The sequence below is a fragment of the Cyprinodon tularosa genome, unplaced genomic scaffold (assembly GCF_016077235.1).
Source record: "Cyprinodon tularosa strain WSP-4 unplaced genomic scaffold, ASM1607723v1 ctg545, whole genome shotgun sequence".
NCBI classification, from domain to species: Eukaryota; Metazoa; Chordata; class Actinopteri; order Cyprinodontiformes; family Cyprinodontidae; genus Cyprinodon; species Cyprinodon tularosa.
This window is the reverse complement of record NW_024039280.1, coordinates 282,584-303,909: the sequence shown is the minus strand read 5'-3', so window position 1 is coordinate 303,909 and position 21,326 is coordinate 282,584. Positions and strand designations below refer to the sequence as shown.

Genomic DNA, 21,326 nt, shown 5'->3' with positions numbered 1-21,326 from the left:
AACAATAAAAATTAAAAATGTACAAAGCAGGCTTCCCTCTCGGAGGAGGGGGAGGGGGCAAAGATGCATTTCTATCGAACTGCACGGATGTTAGCAACATTTGTATTGGGCTCGAGGTGTAAAGAACGTGATCTGTAAAACATAATTTAAAGAGAACACAATTGGGAAAACTCATTCTGAAAAGGAGAAATTAGAAAAATACACATTTTCCCCTCTCAAAGTTTTTTTTTTATTATTTTAACCTACAAAATGTAAAATTTACTCCATATATTTGTAGCTTTTCAAAGTTTGTAAATCTTTAGGTTGTATTCAAAACTTGTAGTGTCACAGACGAAACATCTGATGTCACGTGTGTATTAGTTAAAAACAATGAGCAAATATAAATCTTAAATTCCCGTTTATTGGTTTACATGAAAAGTTGCAACCATCTTACCCGTCACCTTAATGTTGACTAGAGGACTAAGCGTCTCCTTTGGATCAGTTCCACAGCTGTATCTTCCAGTGTCTGCTGTTGTTGCAGAGTTGATGTTTAAGGTAACAGTTACATTAGGCCCAGTAGAAGTTAACTTGATAAGGGTCTCTTTATTCTGAAAGAAAAAATGATCCAATCACACATGTATTGATCTGACTACTGCAGAGAGGGGTAAAGCAAATTTAAAATTAAAAGTAGGTATAAAGGGGCACATCTGATCTGTAAATGGGGATAGTTCACCATGCTGGTAAAGATTATCAGTCATCCAGGTCATAGTCATTCCGAAAAAGTTAAAAAATAAAGCACTGGGTGTGCCTTGGTGCCACAGTGGTTAGCGCACACAACCCATGTATGGAGGCATTAGTCCAGGAAGTGGACGACCTGTGGTCCTCGACCGCATTTCTCGCCTGTCTCTCAATCTCAATGTCAGCCTACTGACCCAAAAAAAACCCCCAGATAAAATGGAATTTGTTGCCAAGATTCAAGGTGTTTCGCTTCCCGTCCAGGAAACTTTTTCAATTCTTAGACCAATGACGATTACTTTGAAATCAATTTGACCGATCTCTCAAATATGCTGTGTTTCTTTGGGGAGGGGGCCTGATTGTTTAGGCCAACATCCCTTTTATCTTCCTCTGTTAACATTATAAAACTTGCACAATGACAACAAACATTACAAAAAAGAAGCAGTAGCTGAAGGGGCGTCAGCTGACCCAATACTATACAGGGGCACAATAGGGCAAACATTTTTGGGGCAATTATTTATTTTTAAAAAGCATGGGCACAGATAATTAATGCACGCACGCGAGCAAATATTTTAATAACACTTATTTATTATTATAAAGCGTCGTAAAATAATTGTACAATCGGATTGTTATTTTCTGCATCATTAAATATCTACCTGAACCAAACTGAATTGAATTGGCCCACTTGTGAACTTAACTATATAACTCTAATCCACTACTGATGAACGCCCAATTTATCTTTATTAAATATCTGTCAGCAAACAGGAACTTGAAAACTGAAAAATTGAAATGTGCAACTGTAAAACATCTATGATGGTGTGATGGAGATGATCCTATGATGGTGTGATGAAGATGATCCTATGATGGTGTGATGGTGATGATCCTATGATGGTGTGATGGTGATGATCCTATGATGGTGTGATGGTGATGATCCTATGATGGTGTGATGGTGATGATCCTATGATGGTGTGATGAAGATGATCCTATGATGGTGTGATGGTGATGATCCTATGATGGTGTGATGGTGATGATCCTATGATGGAGATGATCCTATGATGGTGTGATGCTATGATGGTGTGATGGAGATGATCCTATGATGGTGTGATGAAGATGATCCTATGATGGTGTGATGGTGATGATCCTATGATGGTGTGATGGTGATGATCCTATGATGGTGTGATGGTGATGATCCTATGATGGTGTGATGGTGATGATCCTATGATGGTGTGATGAAGATGATCCTATGATGGTGTGATGGTGATGATCCTATGATGGTGTGATGGTGATGATCCTATGATGGAGATGATCCTATGATGGTGTGATGCTATGATGGTGTGATGGAGATGATCCTATGATGGTGTGATGGAGATGATCCTATGATGGTGTGATGGTGATGATCCTATGATGGTGTGATGGAGATGATCCTATGATGGTGTGATGGTGATGATCCTATGATGGTGTGATCCTATGATGGTGTGATGGAGATGATCCTATGATGGTGTGATGGAGATGATCCTATGATGGTGTGATGGTGATGATCCTATGATGGTGTGATGGAGATGATCCTATGATGGTGTGATGGTGATGATCCTATGATGGTGTGATGGAGATGATCCTATGATGGTGTGATGGTGATGATCCTATGATGGTGTGATCCTATGATGGTGTGATGGAGATGATCCTATGATGGTGTGATGGAGATGATCCTATGATGGTGTGATGGTGATGATCCTATGATGGTGTGATGGAGATTATCCTATGATGGTGTGATGGTGATGATCCTATGATGGTGTGATGGTGATGATCCTATGATGGTGTGATCCTATGATGGTGTGATGGAGATGATGATCCTATGATGGTGTGATAGTGATGATACTATGATGGTGTGATGGAGATGATCCTATGATGGTGTGATGGTGATTATCCTATGATGGTGTGATGGAGATGATCCTATGATGGTGTGATGGTGATGATCCTATGATGGTTTGATGGTGATGATCCTGTGATGGTGGGATGGTGATGATTCTATGATGGTGGGATGGAGATGATGATCCTATGATGGTGTGATGGTGATGATTCTATGATGGTGGGATGGAGATGATCCTATGATGGTGTGATGGAGATGATCCTATGATGGTGTGATGGAGATGATGATTCTATGATGGTGTAATGGTGATGATCCTATGATGGTGTGATAGTGATGATCCTATGATGGTGTGATGGTGATGATCCTATGATGGTGTGATGGAGATGATGATCCTATGATGGTGTGATGGTGATGATTCTATGATGGTGGGATGGAGATGATCCTATGATGGTGTAATGGTGATGATCCTATGATGGTGTGATGGTGATGATCCTATGATGGTGTGATGGAGATGATCCTATGATGGTGGGATGGAGATGATCCTATGATGGTGGGATGGTGATGATTCTATGATGGTGGGATGGAGATGATCCTATGATGGTGTGATGGTGATGATCCTATGATGGTGTGATGGTGATGATCCTATGATGGTGTGATGGTGATGATCCTGTGATGGTGTGATGATCCTATGATGGTGTGATGCTAAGATGGTGTGATGGAGATGATCCTATGATGGTGTGATGGTGATGATCCCGTGATGGTGTGATGATCCTATGATGGTGTGATGGAGATGATCCTATGATGGTGTGATGGAGATGATGATCCTATGATGGTGTGATGGAGATGATCCCGTGATGGTGTGATGATCCTATGATGGTGTGATGCTATGATGGTGATGATCCTATGATGGTGTGATGGTGATGATCCTATGATTGTGTGATGCTATGATGGTGTAATGGTGATGATTCTATGATGGTGTGATGGTGATGATCCTATGATGGTGTGATGGCGATGATCCTATGATGGTGTGATGCTATGATGGTGTAATGGTGATGATCCTATGATGGTGTGATGGTGATGATCCTATTATGGTGTGATTGTGATGATCCTGTGATTGTGTGATGGTGATGATCCTATGATGGTGTGATGGAGATGATGATCCTATGATGGTGTGATGGAGATGATCCCGTGATGGTGTGATGATTCTATGATGGTGTGATGCTATGATGGTGATGATCCTATGATGGTGTGATGGTGATGATCCTATGATTGTGTGATGCTATGATGGTGTAATGGTGATGATTCTATGATGGTGTGATGGTGATGATCCTATGATGGTGTGATGGTGATGATCCTATGATGGTGTGATGGTGATGATCCTATTATGGTGTAATGGTGATGATCCTATGATGGTGTGATGGTGATGATCCTATTATGGTGTGATTGTGATGATCCTGTGATTGTGTGATGGTGATGATCCTATGATAGTGTGATGGTGATGATCCTATTATGGTGTGATTGTGATGATCCTGTGATTGTGTGATTGTGATGATCCTATGATGGTGTGATGGGGATGATCCTATGATGGTGTGATGGTGATGATCCTGTGATGGTGTGATGATCCTATGATGGTGTGATGCTATGATGGTGATGATCCTATGATGGTTTGATGGTGATGATCCTATGATGGTGTGATGCTATGATGGTGTAATGGTGATGATACTATGATGGTGTGATGGTGATGATCCTATGATGGTGTGATGGTGATGATCCTATGATGGTGATGATCCTATGATGGTGTGATGGTGATGATCCTATGATGGTTTGATGGTGATGATCCTATGAGGTGTGGTTATCATGGCCAGAAAGATGGGAGCTGTATGTTCTTTTTTTTTTAACAGTAAACGGTAGTGGTACAATGTGTTTGCTCATTGGCTCAGAAGGCTAATAGATCATTAGAAAACCCTTGTGCAATTATGTTCACACATCTGAAAACTGTTTAGCTCGTTACAGAAGCTACAAAACAGACCTTCTTTTGAGCAGATTGAGTTTCTGGAGAATCAAATTTGTGGGGTCAATTAAACGCTCAAAATGGCCAGAAAAAGAGAACTTTCATCTGAAACTCGACAGTCTATTCTTATTCTTTGAAATGAAGGCTATTCCATGTGAGAAATTGCTAAGAAAATTAACATTTCCTACAACGGTGTGTACTACTCTCTTCAGAGGACAGCACAAACAGGCTCTAACCAGAGTAGAAAAAGAAGTGGGAGGCCGCGTTGCACAACTGAGCAAGAAGATAAGTACATTAGAGTCTCTAGTTTGAGAAACAGATGCCTCGCAGGTCCCCAACTGGCATCTTCATTAAATAGTACCTGCAAAACACCAGTGTCAACATCTACAGTAAAGAGCCGGCTGCAGGATTCTGGGCTTCAGGGCAGAGTGGCAAAGAAAAAGCCATATCTGAGACTGGCCAATAAAAGAAAAAGATTAAGATGGGCAAAAGAACACAGACATTAGACAGAGGAAGACTGGTAAAAAGTGTTGTGGACGGATTAATCCAAGTTTGAGGTGTTTGGATCACAAAGAAGAAGGTTTGTGAGACGCAGAACAAATGAAAAGATGCTGGAAGAATGCATGACGCAATCTGTTAAGCATGGTGGAGGTAATGTGATGGTCTGGGCTTGCTTTGGTGCTGGTAAGGTGGGAGATTTGTACAGGTTAAAAGGGATTCTGAATAAGGAAGGCTATCACTCCATTTTGCAACGCCATGCCATACCCAGTGGACAGCGCTTGATTGGAGCCAATTTCATCCTACAACAGGACAATGACCCTAAACACACCTCCAAATTGTTCAAGAACTATTTAGAGCAGAAGCAGGCAGCTGGTATTCTATCGGTAATGGAGTGGCCAGCGCAGTCACCAGATCTGAACCCCATTGAGCTGTTGTGGGAGCACCTTGACCGTATGGTACGCAAGAAGTGCCCATCCAACCAATCCAACTTGTAGGAGCTGCTTCTGGAAGCGTGGGGTGCAATTTCTCCAGATTACTTCAACAAATTAACAGCTAGAATGCCAAAGGTCTGCAATGCTGGAATTGCTGAAAATGGAGGATTATTTGACGAAAGCAAAGTTTGATGTAAAAAAAATCTTATTTCAAATACAAATCATTATTTCTAACCTTGTCAATGTCGACTCTATTCTCTATTCATTTCACAACGTATGGTGGTGAATAAGTGTGACTGTTCAGGAAAACAAAATATTGTTTGGGTGACCCCAAACTTTTGAACGGTAGTGTAAAAAGAATGCTTCTTGATAAAAAGATGTGAAGTATTTTTGACCTACCTTATCCTCACCTCTCCACATCAGTGCTGAATAGTTAGAGGGTAAAAATGTGAATGTACAACTCAGGTTAAAACGGGCTCCAATCGGATAACTCAAGTGCGCTAGAGGAAATATGTACACCTCGAGTTCAGAAGACTGTCCTATAGAAGGAAAAATACAACAACTTAGTTTATATATATATATATATATATATATATATATATATGTGTGTGTGTGTGTGTCCCAATTCAATCATAGATTAAATACAGTGCAGATAAATCCATTAAAAAAACATTAAAAAAAACACCTGATAATAGTATATTCTGCTGATAGCATTAAATCTCATAGACAAAGTTGGAAAATATTTTTCTAAGTACTTCTGATGAATCTATATTTTATGACCATTCAGACTCTTGTAAAATAAATACCATTTTACAAATGAGTGAATTTAGCAGAAATCAGTGCTTCAAATATCCTTTTCTCTTTTTAAATGCATTATTGATGAAAAAATAAAAATTCTCACCATCATTTGGAATCAAGAAGATCACACTTATCGCCAGCACCAACATGTCTGTACTTCTGTGTTTTAGTTGCTTCCTCTTGCTTTGAGCTTCTCAGAGTTTCTGATTCCCAGCAGTGTGCATAGACTTATAGGGCCTACACCAAAAGAAAAACTTACCTACCTAAGCTGTTGATAACCCGACAGGATGTGCATTTGCACATTTTCAGATGATGAAAGTTGTGATTAAGCAACAGCAGGAAAGGCTAAAGCTGATAAAGCCGATCAAAACACTGCCGGTGTTTTCAACCTGCAGACATTACATTACAACTTTAAGTAAACAAAACTGCACTTATCAAATTTGAAAAGATAAAAAAGCTCTAAAACTACAGCTGTAAATGTGTGGGGTAAATGTTCCATTATTGTTTTAAACAAAAAAAAAGGTATTCTGAATGGAAATGTGAAAAACAACATTATTAAAATTAGGGGGAAAAAATGCAATTCAGAAACAAAATATTGAAAAAACGCTTTATTTAAAGAGATTTAAAAGAAACTTTTTCCCTTTTTTTTTCAAATGTAATTTTCAAATTTTACCTTTAGCATTTTTTTTTTTTTTTTTTTACAGATTTTATATTTTTACATTTTTACCTTAAATTTCTGTTTTTCAATTTGGGTTTTTTCAAATGAATTTTGTTTTTCAAATTGCCGTTGACAGATCCCATTCGCTTTCCTTCAGGCCCAAAGCAAACATTTACACTTGCCAAATAAAAATTTTGTTACTAATGTCCATAGCATCTTCACTCCTCACTAAAGGAAAGTGTGTCCCAGAAGTGAAGAGAATGTGATCTGTACAATGCAAATTATAAAAATAATTGAATACTACAAAGTTTATCTCAAATAAAAATCAAAGAGTTTAATTTCTGGATCACATTTATTTTTTAGTTTTAAGTTACCAAAAAATGTGTTCCTTGCTTGCAAAAACAATTAAACAAAAATTAACTTCATATGAATACAACATTTTGTATAGATTTAGTTAATGAGCTTGTTTAAAACGTTGCCAGATATTCTCATCTACTTAAAAGAAAAACCTTCATAACCCTGTTTTTATCAAATTAAAGTCGTGGGAAAGTCATATTTAAATTTCCAATCACTCTGGCTTAAACATGTATATAATGCACTGTATATCAGACCATATTTTCCCAAAAGTTGGAAAATAATTTTAAAAAATCCTGTCTTAAAATCTGTGTTGTTTTTTCTCATTATCTTCTGCAGGCCAGTTAGTTCTACGTCAGCCTGAACACCTAAATTCGGCCAATCATATATCAATGGTCATCTGTCATCAAATTTTTTCGGACACAGCATCTTGATTCATATGTCGCAGCTCATATACGCAACGGTTGAAATCAGAATCTTTTCCTTTCCCATTGAGTTGCGTCCCAGTGTTCACGGGGATGGACGTCTGTGTCTTCAGCAGGCGTAGAGCTAACAGAACTGGCAGCGTTGCGAGGCAAGGGCTCAAACATGGACGGCTGGAAGCCTTCTACACCAAACCAAGCTTCTGCCGCCCTGGCGTCCTCTTCCACAACATCTTCGTTCCCGCTTTCCTCCTCTAAATAAAAAATGGATGACGGAGGAGACTCATCCACGACCTCCGACACTAAACTCTCCTCCTCTTGCATGTTTCCGCTGTTCATAGCGTTCCTTGACAGTGTCGTTTCTAAGTCACCAATTTAGTGCTACTTGGTCTCAATGGAATTTCCCTTTGGGAACTTAGTGCTAGTAGGTTGAAAAAATGAGCCACTGGTATAAACTCAAAAAAAAAAGAAGAAATCGTACTTCGGGTACTGGAGTTTCCCTCTGTCTTGGTTGTTTTTGGGCTATCTGACAGCTTGCTCACAACTCTGTTGTGCTTCTGATGATTAGAGAGTGTAGATACACCTGTCTCTCTTCTAATCACCCTCATCCCCACCCACCTTTTATTTTCCCCATTTAAACCTTCCTCTTACAGTCAGTCTCTGCCAAATTGTCTCTTTGCCTACACGAGCTTCCTTCCCAGTTTTTGTTCCCACCACTTAACCCTGTGTTCCTGTGCTCATCCTGCCCTTACTGGCTGGTTACTTCCTGAACTACCTCTCAGACTACCACCAGCCCCAAACCCCAAACAATTAGTAAAACATTGTAAAATTAGTCTATTATTTACAATTCCGAGATTTGTAGTCTACAAAATGTCTTATTCTAAATAAAACTGCAACATTTTTGCTATATTTGATTCCATTTAACTAATCTCTTGTTTCAGAGATAAGTTAAATGAAATCAAGATGGATTAAATCTATCATCCAATTTAAGACCAAGACATTTATTTTCAAAATCAACATCTTCAATAGTTATTTTCAGTTCATTGTTTTCATATTTATTGTATTTTCCAAATATCATCTATTTTGTTTTAGATAACTTAAGTGATCTTTTATTTTTTCCAAACTATAATTGTATTTTTCCACATTTTATCGGGGCCACTTCTAAAAGTTGTTGAAAGTTTTTTTCCTGTACAATAGATTTATTAATTTCATTGTTTTATTTTGTGGTATCTGTGTATGTGCCCTTTTCAGAGAGCACAAAGATACAGTTTATTTAATAATTGTGTTTTACAAACAGTAAAAATTCTAAGAATAATACGCCCACTGAGTCAAAAACAAAACAAAGCAAAAGTTGATTAGTTCCGAGTCTCCTTTCAGTTGATAGTTCCAGTGTCTTTTTTTAAAGATCTCTTTCTATCCTCAAAAACAGAACTGAACATTTTCATGACATAAATAATATAATTCTAGGATCACATATTTACAGAAGAGGATTAGGGCCACTGGAGAAAAAAAAAAGTTAAACTGATTTTTACATTTCATTTCAGTATAATACGAGAAAAAAAGTTAGAATTCTGACTTTAATCTAAGAATTCCGACTTTTTTCTCTCCCAATTCTGACTTTAATCTCAGAATTCTGACTTTTTTTCTCAGAATTCGGACTTTAATCTCAGAATTCTGACTTTTTTTCTCAGAATTCGGACTTTAATCTCAGAATTCAGACTTTTTCTCAGAATTCTGACTTTAATCTCAGAATTCCGACTGAATTCTGACAGGCTGACAAACATGTTAGCATTAAGCCATAGTCATGCCTGTTTAAGAGACTAAACTGAAACTCTTGTTTTAATCACCTTCTGCTCTTCCATTAATGAAATAGCATCACCGGTGACCCTTCGGACACCTAAAAAGTAGCCTAATTCTGTCATTTTCCACCAATGTGTTACAATGTGCTGCCAAATCTCTTCCTTCATGGTGCCCATTAAGATCCATAATTCTGAGATTAAAGTCAGAATTGTGAGATTAAAGTCAGAATTCTGAGAAAAAAAATCTGAATTTTGAGATTAAAGTCAGAATTCTGAGAAACAAAAAACTTTTCCGACATGGTTCTGACGTTTTCCTACGGAAGAGGATTAGGGCCACTGGAAAAAAAAAAAAAGTTAACTGATTTTTTAAATTTTATTTCAGTATAGTATGGGAAAAAAGTCAGAATTCTGACTTTAATGTCAGAATTCTGAGAAAAAAGTCAGAATTCTGACTTTAATCTCAGAATTCTGACAATAAAAAAAGTCAGAATTCTGAGATTAAAGTCAGAATTCTGAGAAAAAAGTCAGAATTCTGAGAAAAAAAGTCAGAATTCTGAGATTAAAGTCAGAATTCTGAGAAAAAAGTCAGAATTCTGACATTAAAGTCACAATTCTGACTTTTTTTCCCATACTATACTGAAATAAAATTAAAAAAATCAGTTAACTTTTTTTTTTTTTCCAGTGGCCCTAATCCTCTTCCGTATTTTCCCCATTTTAAACTGAAATAATATTTTAAAAAATCAGTTCTTTCTTAATTTCTTCTGTGGCCCTAATCCTCTCCCGTACATATCATAACTACTTATATTAATTATTAATCTAAAATTATATTTATTTTTTACTATTTTATTTTATTTTTTACATATTATATTTTTACATCTAAACAACGAGCCAATGCCTCCAATATAAAAAAAAAATCCCCAGGAAATGTGCGTAACTGGGAAATAAGTTTTTCACTAACCCAACAGAATGCCCTACACGTCTACATGGGTACGCAAATACTCAATCTGTAGTTGCTCTGTTCAAGTTTTCTTCAAGTAGGTTTACGTTCTTTTTTTCCCAGGGCTACCGCTTTCAAACGCATTTACGCAAACTGCGTAAGGCTATTGGCGGAGCTTTGTAGTTGGTTAGCCAAAAAAAAAAAAAAATGCACAGTTAAAGAGATGATCAGGAAAACGAGACGAAGAAAACCATCAGAGTTTAATTCAAGCTGGGAGCACAAGGACCCGCACAGTCAGTTTTGTAAGACCTGATTTTAACTTTGGCTCAGTGTGTTTTGTAGGAAGGAGTTAACTGCGGTTCTGAAGGATGAGGCAGATATGCAGAAATTCAGCGGTAGCTAGTTAGCTAGCTGGCTAGCATGTTAGCCTTTGCTAGCTTCTGTCAAGCTACGTTTCTCTGCTACATTTGTAGTTGATAACCTAATTTCCCGCTCAGCTGTTTCCAGCCATCTCTTCATACGGTTCATATCTTCTATTGCGATAACCGCGAGTCCTTTTAGCTGATGCATAAAGGTATATTTTAGACTTTGACTTGAAATTTGTTTCAATGAACCAAACATCTTCAGGCCAAGCACAAAAACTGCTGTGGCCTAAAAACCTAACTTCCTGTGCCATTCGGTTTCTGAGTAGCTTGGCTTAAACCAACGACATAAAAATATGTTTTTGCAGAATAAACAAGTTGTTTATGTCCGGTGTTAACAGCAGGCCTTTATAGTAGCCACACTGAGCTTTAATGTTATGGTGTTAAGCTAACAGAAGCTATTTGACCAAACTTGTCTTCTGGAAGCAAAAAAACAATAATCGCCGGGTTGATTTTTGAATTTAACAAATGTTGCAGTTTTAAATTGACTTTGACGCTTTCGTGTTTTTGTTTATGTAATAAGTTTCATTATGAGTAAGTAGGACGTCATAAAGGCCAGTGCATTGGAGTGTGAGTGGTAAACCAAGGCCATGTTGATGTGCACTATCTTCCCATAGTTCCTCTTAAAAGCCAATATAATGACAGATAAAAATGAATGCAAAGTGAGTTAATACAGGTTATTTTTCCCATCACCCCTCTTTCGCCTGCTGTAACTTTTCAATCTGCTGTTGCAGTGTGGCTCAGCGATTTGGGTCAGACTCTGAGCTTGTAGCAGGTTGTGGAGAGAAGACTTTGAGGTTTTGTGCAGGAAAGTAGGCGTAAGATAAACCAAATGTGAGAAACACATCAAACTGTCACTGCTTTAGTTTGATGGTGTCTGTTCAGTGGAGGCCATGATGTTAAAGACTAGATAAAAGCCAGGTAACCTAACCTATAGATACTGTCAGCAACAGACACTCATTATTACCATGTTTTATTAGAGTTAGCTGTGTTTTTACGCAACATTCAATCCATTTTGTTTGCTTTTTTTTAGTTGTAATCCTTATAGACCTAATAGTCGTTTCACAAAGCAAATTTACTGAAAGTTAGTAGATTGTGAAGGTTCACAACCCTTTTAAAGGGTGTAAAAAAACAGCAGATATTCAATTTTGTTAAATTTATTTGATATTTTATTGGATAATTGGCTTTGTTACTCTCATCTTATAGGAGTTTTCGTTTGCAGAAAGTGTTGTGATTACTTGAGAGCTTTAGATTCTGTTAAATGTTCAATATGCAGGATGCACAATCGTCGTCATATTTGATTTTTAGGTTCAACGTTTTGTTTCCTGAGGTTACAGTGTGTGGGAGTGAACGTGTCTAACCCATCCTCACTACCAGCTGTAGAGCACCATTGATTATTTGTTTTTCTGTGAGTTGCTCAATCTGACAGAGGCCACAGTGGGAGGGAGGAAAAAAAGGTAGGAAAAAAAGTCTGATTTGCTTTCAAGGGTATCTTCAACGACTAATATCTAACTAAGCTAAGCAGTTGTTTTTGTTTTTTTATTTAGATTCTGAAATTTGATTTTAGACTTTCTGCTAAGAAGGGAATTTTGTTCCATTTATCTTTTTGTGAATATCTGAAAAAAAGGAATTGCCATAGTTTTTTAATAAAAAAAAATGCTATTCAGAATGGAAACTCTTAAAAAATTAAAGTTTTAATAAATAAAAAAAACATTTTTAAAGGAAGTTTGCTGTTTTCATAGATTTTGTTATGTTTAATGCCTGTTTTTTTTTTTTTTGTCCAAATTTGCTTTTTTAAAGCAACCGAAACTTCCTTTACAGAATGTGAAGCCAGGTGAATCACACACTGGCTTTTGAAGTGTATTTGAAGTACAAGTGCCTAGTCATGTTATTTGACATTTTTTATTTCTTTTAAGCTAGTAACTTACTCTGGTTAAGCCAGGCATACACGCGATGTTTTCATTTGTTGCACGCAGCTACAGCTCAAACTAAACAATGAAACCGCAGGGTTTAAAAGTTCACAGCTCACGATTTTTGTTCTCACACTGTGCGACCTGACGCTCTGATGCGACCTACCTGCTCACTAGGGGTGTTAATAATAATAATTTTGTATCGATGCATCGAACCAACAGCCGACGGTCCGATGCATCGACACGTCTGCAAAAGTATCGATTCATGTTTTGTTTTTTTCTCCTGTCTATTTTTATCCTCTTGCTCCTGGTTGTAGTTCTGACTCCCATGCTGTGGTGGCGCTAAACCTATTTTGCCCTCCTACCTGGCTTCCTTTAGCCACTACTAGGGTTGTCACGATACTAAACTTTTTACCTCAATACCAATACTAAGGAAAATATTCAATACTCGATACCATTTTCGATACCACAAGGATAAAAACAAAGACTCCAAAATTCAACAGAAATTTTCATTATTAATAAAAATAAATAAATACAATAAACAATAAGAACAATATTTTGAGGTTGTATGCTGTGCACAATTTTATGAAATTGTGCACAGCATATCAAGCTTGTTAAAAATAATTTAAAGTAATAGTACACCCAAAACATGATTAGTCTTCATTTTCTACTCACCCCCCTGCTGAACAACACTCTGGAGTACTTTTTTGATATCTCAAATGCATCTGGAGATCTGGGAGGCTTGTTGCTGTCTGCTGACATTCAAATAATGGAGGTCTATGGCGTCCGAGGCAGAAAGGTCCATAAAAGTCCACAAAAAACGTGTCAATATTCCTCCATACTGCTCGTCCAATGTATTCCAAGTGTCCTGAGTGGGTAGCATCCAGAATTTACTCGAAACGAAGTCATTTAGAATGTTTTTAGAGCATAAACAGTAGTGTATAGGATTTCCTAAAAGCGCGCGCCTGCGCGTTCACGACGCTACGGAAGCCGGCAGACCAAACCAGATGAAAGTGCGCATTCAGCGTCTGCTCTGCCGATAATGCAAGCGTAGAAGAAGAAATGTGCTGTTTACCTGTGCAAAAAAAGAAACAACGAAATAAAAATGTCTGAGGACTTCAGTGTTGAGGAAGAGCATGAGTTCTTTGCCGAGCTGAATGCGCACTTTCATCTGGTTTGGTCTGCCGCGGTTTCCGTAGACTCGTGAACTCGCAGGCGCGCGCTTTCAGGAAATCCTATACACTACTGTTTATGCTCTAAAAACATTCTAAATGACTTCGTTTCGAGTAAATTCTGGATGCTACCCACTCAGGACACTTGGAATACATTGGACGAGCAGTATGGAGGAATATTGACACGTTTTTTGTGGACTTTTATGGACCTTTCTGCCTCGGGCGCCATAGACCTCCATTATTTGAATGTCAGCAGACAGCAAGAAGCCTCCCAGATCTCCAGATGCATTTGAGATATCAAAAAAGTACTCCAGAGTGTTGTTCAGCATGGGGGTGAGTAGAAAATGAAGGCTAATCATGTTTTGGGTGTACTATTCCTTTAAGCAAGCTTGATAAAAAACTTACAAAATTAAAATTAAGTTTTCCTTACTTAGCTATGCTTTGCACACATAGCAATGACACTAGCCAAACCAGTTAAGAAACAAAAGTAATTCTCAGCAGCTTCACCTGTTACAAAGAAAGTCTGAAACTGAAAAGAGCACAGAATTATTCAATCACACAGTGTTCAGAAAGTGCATTTTCCACTATTCTGCACTTTAGATGAATGACTGTTTAAGTGCCACTGGTGGTAGCACTGTATCGATACTTTTGAAAATGAGTATTGTATCCGGATACGTGTCAGTATTGATACTTTTTTGAGTATCGATACTTTTGACAACCCTAGCCACTACCCTCTTTCCGCATGGACACACACAGTCGCGTAAACAGTAGGCAAGACAGACATGGCGGCGATAGCCGAGGTGAAAGAAGAGGTGGACAAGACAGATGTGGCGGAGGAAAACGAAGTCGATGTATTCTTGAGTATTGAAAATAATCAAATCGTTTGGGTCAGGAAATCAATACTGAATTGAATCGCCATGATGGACTTGATTTACACCCCTACTGCTCGCAGTGTACATCCTAAAACCACACGTCAGACTCGGCGCCGAGAGAAGGCAGTGGTCGGACTCGTCATTCGGAAGAAGAATTCCCTTGTTTGCACATGCGCAATGCTCGAGGATCTGGTAAATCGGCTCGTAGCTCAGCTTCAACAGCAGGATTTATCCACGAAAACCTCACGACAGCCGACTGAATTTCCAACATCTTTGATTTTCTCCCGACCTTAAAATTCCTGATCGGGAGAGACTAATTGCCCCTCGTTACCCCCTGTGTACTACACGACACACAATGTATGATGAGGATGAAACTCGGCCCGATAGAAAAAATTCTCGCACGACTGTAGAATCGTACCGAAAAGGGCAAAAAAAAATCGTACAACGTATGCCCAGCTTTACATACAAAGTTCTTTCTGAAAGATTACCTAATCCTGCTGGCATATTATTTATTTTCTTGTTTTTTTTTTGCTTTATGTTTCCTGATTTATGTTAGTAAACAAAGCCCCACTTGTATATCTATAATTTAAAATAACAAAGCTTTGGTACAGAGTCTGTTTTAGTTATTTTGATTCCTCAAGTAGTTGAAAATTATTGAAATAATCGATTAAACTGATAAAGTTGGTTCATGTTACAAAGTGCCCTAAAACAGTGGTCTTTCGGACATTTTCCTGCATGTTTTCGACATGTCTAAACTAGGGCTGCAACAACGAATCGATAAAAATCGACTTTTAAAAGCGTTGGCAATGAATTTCATCATCGATTAGTTGTGTCGCGCGATTATTGCGTCATCCGCCGCGCCGTCATCACTGCCTCTTGACTGAAAGAGGAAGACAAAAAAATATGGCAGAGCGAGTCAGCGCCGCAGTTGCAGTGTTGCCAACTCAGCGACTTTTCAGACCCCTCCAGCGACTATTTTTCAAAAAGCGACTAGCGACAAATCTGGCGACTTTTTTCGGTGTCACTGGCGGCTTTTGGAGACTCTTACGTGAAAGCATGTATCGTTCCTACTCTGCCGTGGGGCGCCTCCCCCACCCCAACCACGTTTTCCCGCAGGAGTCCCTCTCAGCGCTGCAGTCAGACCCTCAGCGTCCAGACTGCAAATGAAGCGCGCATGCACCGGGATTGACGGCGCAAATTGATCACAATAATTAAAATAGCCTGCGCTTTGTAAAGCGAAAAAAGTGATAACATGCAACTTTTTTCAAAAGAAATTAACATGGCACGGAACCACCATGTTTGTTTGGTTTTAAAGTGGGGAAACGTAACCTTAGTTTCTCAGGTAGCTCATCTGATGCTTTCCTTACCGTGTTAGTAGGTTACAGACAGTGATAAGGTTGGCTACTTATTTTACTTTTAATTTCATTTGAATTAGCTTAAGCAGCGTTTACATTTACTTTATAAATAAATTAACTTGCAAATTATGAGGGCAAGGCTTTTAAAGTTTAAATCTTCTGGCAAAGATAAAGTAAAGAAGATCCTGCAATTTATGGAAGTAAAGCAGAATAAAATCCAGCAAGATCAGTAATATGTCAATTAATTATATGCCACATTCCCATGTAAATATCTGTCTTTGGAGGATGTGTTTTTTAGCACCCCTAGTTCTCTCATTTTTATTCCAAATACAATTTATAATTTGAATCACAGGGCTATTTTTTATCTCTATGGTTCAGTATTTTCTCAAGTAGCAACTTTAACTGCTATACTTTCCTGTCTTAAAAGGCAGAACTCTTCTAGTCTAAAAAAACTCATTTGTTGAAATGGGGGGGCCTATTGTTTGAACCCCTTAGGGGCTTTTAAAAACAAAAATGTCTTTTTTTGCGCTTTATGAAACAAAGTACCCTATATTTTGTGGATGTACAGCAACATTTCTCATGTAAGTTTGCGTAGTTTTAACACAAACATTTATTTTTCATATTGCACCAGTACAGTTAATGAGCAACCTGTACTTGTGTGCTTGTTTGTTCTGTCTAAAATGTTTATTTTGGAATAAAGAGGTTAATATAAAAAATATTTTTTGTCCGATTCAGGGATTAATCGATTTTTAAAATAATCGTTAGTTGCAGCCCTAGTCTAAACCTCTAATCCATCCAGGACGCTTGGTTCTAAGCCAGTGAAACCCCTGCCCTAAAGATCAAACTTGTTTTTTTTGTTTTTCTTGGCTCATAAGAATAATTTCTACTGCTGACCATTTGACCAACATGTCACTGTGTCCTGCTGGCTCAGGGTTGTTTTTTCTCTTTATTATTCCTGTTAATGGCACCAGCATAGATGCATTGACATACTCAGCTGCTGCTTCAGACATTTCCTCTTCCTCTGCAGACTTTTGTTTCCTCTTTGTCCCTCATTAGGTTAGGTTGATTACCCAGCACCTCCTTTTCCGTTTGAATTCATTTGTCCTCCTGTACAGTGGTAAAAGCTTATTTGTTTTAGATTAGAAGTAAAATTTACTGTATTTGCTTCACCCAAGTTGCAGGATTAATAAGCAATTTACAGTAACCGGAATGGCTTGATCAGAAAAACTCAAATTCTAATCCTTAGAGCAGCTTTCTGCACAATGATTGCTGTATTTTAAAGATATCAATAAAAGTAGAAATGAAGAATCAGAATTTCAAGGCTGATTTTCAGTATTGCCTAAATCTGAAACAATAATTTTTATCGAATAATTCATTAATCATCAAATAATTTGGTAAAAAATTATTAAATACAGAGGCCCGTTTCACAAAGTAGGTTTACTGAGAGCACAATTTTTTCTAAACCCAAATTCAGGGAGCGTTTAATCAACCTCTGTTTCCATAGTAACTTTCTTCTCCCCAAAGCTAGCCTGGTCTGTCGATCTCCACCATCCTTAAACCTAATCACGTTGTTTTGTTTCCTGATTTAATCAGGAGAGTTCTGTTATATAAAATAAAATATAAATACATTACTAGGTCTGTTAGACACATTAGTAGTTAAACGCAAACATGGCCTGTCTTTTTAATGAGGATGCAATTAGAGAAGGACCGAGATTAATTAAGAGAGAATTAAATATTCATAAGGAGGGTTCTCAGACCGCATATAGATGTCCTTTACATTCAGAAAGTCATCTTTATCACATAGATCCAGAGCCTCATCTGTCCTCACATCGGCAGCATTACACAGACTTCTACTAACAGCATTAACAGCATTAACTATAACAGCATTATAGAAAACAACTGCACAGTCAATTTTAAGAATTTAAGTCCAAGTTTGTTGTTGGGTGGTCTACTGACCTAAAGTAACATAAAATTACAGGGTTTCTGCTACATGTGATTGATGGTGGGACACCATCACAGTTAAGTTAAAGTACCCACTCCTTCAAAGTGAACAAGAAGTTTGCTAAAACAATCTAAAGTATATGGTATAATAACTACATATTTGCAGATTTATATTTAACATAATTACAATTTGAAATTAATTAAAATGTTGTGAAACCTTACAATTGATCTTATTTAACTTACACCCTAAGGGGGTATAAATAAATTTCTGCCTGACAGAAACACCCAAAAGTAAATCACTTATAGCCTCACAGCTATTAGATTTAAGAAGAAACTTTTGGTACGTCTGTAAAGGTAAGATGTCATAGAATGGTTTTCTGGTGTCAGCACCATTGTAGCTTTGACCCTGCCTGAAATATTAGGGACAAAATACAAAATATTTAGCATTTTTTGAACCTCGCCAAAATTTTCTTTGAAATAAACATTGCAAAACGCTACCAAAATATTATTTATAGCACAAAAAAGTAGTACAGACTTTTAAATCTAAATGTTGTGTAAAAATATACCAAATTTGGACTCAATCAGATGAATCATATTTATTTTAGAATGGTATTAGTGAGAAATTTCTTAGGCGGAGAGGCCATGTTGGCACATTTATACAAAAATGTCACCAAATTGTGCCAAATATGTTTTTTACATCAATACTGGGGGTTTGTTAAAATTACGAGGTCACGTAGCAGCTGGACCCACCGGTGGGTCCGTAGGGTTCTAGGGGTTAAAACCAACATTAATGGCTCTTCTAGGTCTTCCTGTGAAGCTGTTAGATTTTAAGCTAATTAATAAAAAATTAGGGATGCACGATATAATCGGCCCCCTATCGGTATCGGCCTTAAAGCTGAATATCGGACATCGGCCACCCCGCCGATATTTAACCTGATATTTGATCAGCTTCTGAGTTTCTAAACTCTAAAAAAAAAAAAATATATACTACTTCTTCTTCTTCCTCAAAAACTTCTTTTTTACAGACTTAAAAACTTCTAAAGATTAAAATATTAAAATATCCCAATATCTTCATATGCTGATATATTGCCATTTAAAAACACCATATAAATCTCTTTTACTAATGAAATATTGCTATATGTCATCGTTATGCTACGAAATCCCCCGTAAATTCACAAAATTTTGCCATATTTTTATGTTGATATATTGACGCGGTATCGATCTATTTTACTAACAAAATCTCACAAGAATTTGCAAAATATCACGAGAGTTTGTAACAGAACGATGAAATTTCACGAGATTTTGAAAGTAAAATAGATCGATACCGCGTTTTTAAAAATCTATTTGATATCAGCATATGAAAATATATTTGAGTATATTATTTTTCAAAGTGTCAGAAATGGATAACAAAACTGCTATTTTCAATGACTACTTATTTTTGTCCAGCTTTAACATCGGTATCGATATCGGTTATCGGCTACATGAGTTGTAAAATATCGGCATATCGGATATCGGCCAAAATCCCAATATCGTGCATCCCTATTAAAAATTGCACAAATTGGCCGCAGGAGGCTGATGTTTCTTTCCTGGATTACAAAGCAGGATATAAATATGATGTAAATATAGTTTTTGATCTAATCTTTTTTTAGTTTTCCCCTGAAACTGTTGCACTAAAATAATTACCTGATTACCAAACAGCTGGAATGTGTGTGACTCTGATTACTGTCTTTTGTGTAAAATTAGATGTTTGCAGTTTGGATTCAGGCCATGCATAAAAATTCTTACATTATTTCATAAAATAATAGCTTATGTTGGATTTTTAATGACGTGACCTAGTTAGGTAATATAGTTTTGTTTCAGGTCACCCTTTACGGGGTCAGGTGACTCTTTACACAAATTCAAATTGTGTGAATCAATCTCAGAGTTGAAAAGTTCACAGCTTGCGATGTGTGTCCTCATACAGTAAAAACCGACACTCTGATGCAATCTAACCACTCGCACTTTACGTCCTCAAACACAGGTTGGAGTCTTGAAATATCCCAACATACAACATAATAAATAGATGAACTGTGTTGGGATGTCCCGATCAGCATTTTAGGCCTCTGATCTGATGTTTTAACCTCGAATCCAATCCGATTTCGAGTCCCAGTCTGATATTTTGCCTTTAGTAATGAAATTTCTGAGAGTCAAATACCTTTTGAGCAAGTAACTCAACTTTTTATAAGACTAATAATTTCATCAATAAGCATTACTATTATTATTGTAAATCCCATGAACTCTAAAGCTTACAGATAATTAAAGGGCAGTGCCAGTTTAATATTTAAGGCTAAATTCAAAAGCATAAAACTTACTTGGTACAGTATTGCTTTTCTGAGATGTTCTGCTGTATGGGCTCTGTGGAACTAGCCTCGTGAGACCATCCTGATCTCGCGAGCTTTCAAGGTTTCACTCGCAGATCAGTCTGGAGACTCTCCGTTAAAGAAAATTTGGAGCCATTCACCAAACGAACGTCCAATCAGCGTTGGCTTTGAGGCGGGTTGAGGTGTGACGCAACGAGAAGCGCGACAGTTCAGTCTAAAGAACATGGCGGCTTCAGCCGGTGAAACTAGCGTTAGCGTGGCTATCGAGCAAGTTTTATCGGAATTATAGAGTATTTCTTCACTGAAAGAAGAGCAAAACACTGCTCTGGAGGCTTTTCTCAGAGGAAAAGATGTTTTTGCTCTTCTCCCGACTGGTTTCGGCAAGAATTTGATCTATCAATTGGCTCCTCTTCGTCGTCGCTGTGTTAGTACGTCATATGCTTCGTTGATCTGATTGGTTTATTTGGCCCGTCTATCAGCAACATAGGCCAATCAGCTAACCAGTATTTTCGCCCCTTCCCAAAATTACTTCAACGGAAGGTTTCAAGATGGATATGCGGAGCAAATCCATCTGGCGGAGTCAGGTTACTGTGGAACTGAGCAGCATGCAGTACGGCACGCTTTAAATCATATGTTTTGGGATCAACCCAGTGTGCCATGAGGCTCAGTAGGGACATCAGGCAAACGTCTGCATTTCCAATATCAGTAGTGAAACTAGCAACAGCATTCAAGACTCTGTTACTTTACCTTTGCTCTACAGCTGTGGTATGGCTGCGTCGGTCGGTAATGTAGTGTCTCAAGG

General features: G+C 37.7%; 1 protein-coding gene across 1 annotated transcript in view; it reads left to right on the top strand.

Annotated features, from left to right (window-relative positions):
* The first annotated feature begins 10,645 nt into the window (after positions 1 to 10,645).
* LOC119796367 (casein kinase I-like) overlaps positions 10,646 to 21,326 on the top strand; it is a 46,266-nt gene continuing 35,585 nt past the window's right edge. The window contains exon 1 of the mRNA XM_038304878.1: positions 10,646 to 10,794. The gene's annotated coding sequence lies outside the window, so the exon portion shown is untranslated. The remainder of the gene's footprint in view (positions 10,795 to 21,326) is intronic.